A 4,385-nucleotide genomic window follows, 5' to 3' on the forward strand; every position below is an offset into this window, starting at 1 on the left:
ATCTTTAAAATCCACTGGCAACTTGGAGTCGACTGAACAGTTTAATCCCAGTGGAAAATGCAAGGGAATTTTCCTAATGACTTACATCCAGCCTTGGTTAATCATGTCTAAGATTTAAAAATCTGACCAGTGAAAAGTAACACTAATAAATAATAAGAACAATAGCAAGAAATAAACTCCCAAATCCCAACACTCAGCACCACACCAAAATGACAAACCTCATTTTTCTTTACTAGCACAAGGTTCATGAAAACAAATCCTGATAACTTTCTCCACCTCACATCTTCCCCACCAGACAAAGGAGGCCATTTGCAGTGTTTAATACAAGTCACAATTGAGGGCTGGAGGAAAGAACGACGAGACACTACCAATTTACATGTCAAACCCAGCGGTCCAGCTTCAAAGTGGAGAGAATAAAATGGAATGGGGGCAGGGGCTGGTCAGATGTTCCTCTAAAGGATGGCAAAATCACCTCCAAGTGAACAGGAGGGGAAAATCAATCCCTATAAACCACCCAGGGTGTTCAGGGACTCAGCTGTGAGGAGCTGGACATGGACAGAGGCATCTGGAACAGTTCTTTCCTCAGGCTGAGCTCTCCAGCCTGGCCCTGAAGTCAATCAAGTGCTTTCCCAGAGCATTCCATGGTTGCCAAGCACCCTTCAAGATGTGGCTCACAGGAGCAGAGAACCTTTCTCAAGGTTCTGAGCAGAAAAAGTGGCAAGAGATGCCCAATTCAGAGCTCTGTTTAAAAACCTGGAAAATAAAAATCAGTTGAACTCTGAAGCCCAGCGGTGGCTCCCAGAATCTCAGAGCCAAGGGAAAACGGGAAAGGCTTTTTACAAGAACCAACACTGAAGAGCTCCCAGATGAATGTGTGTGACATTTTGAGAGGCTTCCAGTTTTCTACAGTTTTCCTTGAATTGTTGAAATTGATTTTGCCTTTGCCTCCTCTTGCACTAAAGGAGCCTCATTTCGGCACCAGGAAGGCAAAGCTCATTCCTGGCCCTGGCTGCTGCTGTCCATGCAGCATTTCCATCCCTCCCGTTGCCTCTTCCCTCAGGATCCCCAGCAGCAGCAGCTGCCGGAGCAGCACATGGAAGCTGCAGATGGAAGTGCTGCCCACCCCAGCCTGAAGCTGCACAAGGATCCTGCTGCCAGGAACCCCCAATATTCCCTCCCAGGGGCCCTGCAAACAGTCACCAATTTTCAGAAGAGCAGTGTGGACAGCAGCTGCACCTGGCCGTTATCCTCTATGAAAGGAAGAAAAAAAGACCTCAGCATCGGCTGCTCGGGGCTCAGCTGGGCGTGAGCCTGCAAACCCACAGGGCACCAAGTGTTTGGTGGGCACACAGTGGCCGTGGCTGGGGGCACAGAGCCTTGCATGGTCAGAGAGTGGCAGGAGCACCGCAACCAGCAGCAGGGCGACAGGGCTGGGTCTCAGCATGTCCTTGTCCAAAACTGCAAAGCTGAGTATCACGGCCGTCATCCTGACTGACTGTTCATCTGTGTCCCGCAGGAGCTCCACAAAATGTTCAGGCAGGGGCCACACTTTTTTGGTCTGTGAAGAGCACAAGTCGTGAAACGCCGCCCTGGTGCCAACAGGGCCCAGAGGCCAAAGGCCTGTCCCGAGGTACTCGGGCAGCCGAACCAGGAGGCAGGAGAGCTGGGAGCAGCTGCCTGAGCTCTCGAAGCCCAGCCAAGCCCAAGCGACTGCATTCCCCAGCTCAGCTCCAGCCACTGCCCCCTTGTCACCATTGAGGGAGGGATCCTCAGTGAGCTCGAGAAGGGCCCTGAGCGCAAGGTTACACCTTTCCCTGCACTCACTCCGCAGGTGCTTTGGGGGAGCGCCAGAGCAGCCGGCTGGCAGGAACATGGCAGCTCCCCAGGGGCTGCTTGTGGCCTCTGACACCCAATTCCTCAGGGCTTCCCACCAGCCCAGCCCCTCAGAGTCTCCCCCAGCCCGGCCAGCCTGCCCGGCAGCAGAGGCGCAGCCCCACAGCAGCTCCAGAGGAGCCCGATCAAGAGGCACCGCGGAGCCCTCAGCAATCCGGCCAGCAGCACACGGGCAGGAGGACACAGACGGCGGTTCCTGGCTGGCACAGGGCTTGTGGCCATCTCCAGGCTCCGGCCTCGCAGGGATGCCCACAGCCCAGGCCCCCGCCCACGCGCTCTCTTGGCAGTGCAAAGGCTTCCGCAGGACCACCGAGGGCCGAGGGGCTTCTGGCCATTTTCTCTGCAAGGCTGCACGCCTGGGCAGCATGCTGAGCACAAAGCACCCTTTTCCCCCTCTTCCCCTGTGCACCCAGGGCAGCAAAAGAAAAATCCTGGGAGTCCGTGTATTGTAACACATATCCTATATTTATATACTGAAGAAAAAAAAGAAGAAAAGAAGAATCCTGTAGAAGAAGAAAATCCCCGCTGGCTCAGTTGGCCCCAGCAGACAGAGTGTCCCAGATCAGCTCTCCGTAGAGCTCCAGCAGCGCAGCCAGCCCAGGCCCGACAGTCGAGGCCGTGTCTTCCGTGCCCTGCGCAGCTGATCTCGCAGCTTCCGCGGGATGGAGTACGGAGCTCTCTGGACTGCCCGGAGGACCAAGGCTGTTTCAATGGCCAGGTTTCTGATGGCAGGGCTGCTGTCATCTGCCGTGTCTTCAAGGGCTGCAAGACAGAGGAACACGGGGCCATAGCCCTGATCAGCAGGGACCCGAGGAGAGCCCCCTGCCAGGGCCAGCCCAGCCCGCTCTTGCCATGGCCACGAGGGAGCAGGGACCAAGGGGATTGAAACATTAATTTTGAAGAATTACAGACTTTAACTGGATATTGCTGAAGTAAGACAGATAGACTTCCCTTTTGATAAGCAGAAGCCGGATTCAAGGAACTGATAAATCATGGGGCCTGTCAACTTATGTTTGTGTATTCTGACTAATCAATAGGCTTCAAGAAGGACAATGAACTCAGAAATCAAATACTCCTGGGAAAATGGGATTCAGTTGTCACGCAACACTAAAAGGTTAAAAAGTCAAAGCGAAGAAGACTCACTTACTTCATCATTTTGAGACCCCGCCCCATAAAAAAGACCACCGACCCATTTCAAAGAACAAACCACGCATGCTTAATAGCTTTTGGCTAATTACCATAGGAAGCGGGGAATGGGAGGTACTGAAGTCATGAATATACATTTGTGTTTTGGGTATTCAATCCTTCTGTACATAAAAAGACCCTGTGATCTTCTGTGAGCGCGCGTGTGTTCGGGAGCTATCCCGCACGCTGTCTGGCGTCGTAATTAAACATACACTTTCTAACTCTAAACTGCTGGAGAGTCTTTTGTCCGTCATTGTTGGATATCGGCATTAGGGCGCTATTCCTATTTTTTTAATAATTCAATAGAACACCCCAAATTGCCCAATTTGGACCCCAAATTTCCAAGAATTAGCTGTATAGAGCCAAAAATTCACAAAAATTTCCTTTATGGGCGCCAAAACTCCACTATAGAGATGCCAAGACTCCCCCAGACCCCCTTACATCCCAAGTAGAGAACCCTAGATCCCCTATAGGGTCCCCCAGGCACCCAAGGACCCTCTATCGAGCCCCTACATATCCCCTCAGACCCCCCTGGGGACCTCCAGACCCCCCCAGACCCCCCAAATCCCCCACAGGGACCCACAGACACCCCCAGACCTCTCCGGACCCGCTACAGGCTCCCGCTGACCCCTAGAGATCCCCTACAGACCCCCCAAACCACCAAAACGCCACAGAAACCCCCCAAATCCCCCACAGACACCCAGACCCCATTTAGGGACGCCCGGACCCCCTTTACGGACCCCGCTGGACCCTCTACAGAGCCCCCAGACCCCGATAGAGCCCCGAGACCCGCCCAGCCCCCTTTAGGGATCCCCAGACCGCCCTAAAGCCCCTACAGACCGCCCCAAATCTCCTGCAGATCCCCCACCAAATCCTCTAAGGAGACTTCCAGGTCCTCTCAGACCCCTATAGATCCCCTATGGATCCCCTATAGATCCCCTATAGATCCCCCATGCCCCCACCGCAGGTCTCGGACACGCCGGAGCCGGCTCGGGGGACCGGGAACAAAGATGGCGGCGCCCGGGAGAGCCACCTCTGGGTCGTCTGCGCATGCGCCGGACGGAACGCGCCAGCAGATGGGCGGGGCCCACGGGAAAAAGAGGCGTGGCCAATGAAAGGGCGGGGAACGAATGGAACGAGGCGGGGTCAGAGAAAGGGCGGGAACTGGGAGGGGAAAGGGGCGGGGTCCAGGAAACGGCGGGAATTTTGAGGGGGAATGGGCGGGGTCAAGGGAACGCGCGGTCCTAAAAGGGCCCGGTTTGGCTTAAAATCACCCAAAAGACCCTAAAATCTCCGGCACCGAGACC

At 54.6% G+C, this 4,385-nt stretch overlaps 1 long non-coding RNA gene across 1 annotated transcript; it reads right to left on the reverse strand.

The window, feature by feature from the left end:
• Positions 1-2,339: 2,339 nt before the first annotated feature.
• Positions 2,340-3,509, reverse strand: LOC136304455 (uncharacterized). Its single transcript, XR_010724598.1, has 2 exons — positions 3,132-3,509; positions 2,340-2,655 (listed from the first exon to the last, which is right to left on the reverse strand). It is a non-coding gene; the product is annotated as an uncharacterized lncRNA (long non-coding RNA).
• Between the last annotated feature and the right edge of the window lie 876 nt (positions 3,510-4,385).

This window comes from Chamaea fasciata, unplaced genomic scaffold, assembly GCF_029207755.1.
Source record: "Chamaea fasciata isolate MVZ Bird 193981 ecotype frontalis unplaced genomic scaffold, bChaFas1.0.hap1 SCAF_92, whole genome shotgun sequence".
Classification (NCBI taxonomy): Eukaryota; Metazoa; Chordata; class Aves; order Passeriformes; family Sylviidae; genus Chamaea; species Chamaea fasciata.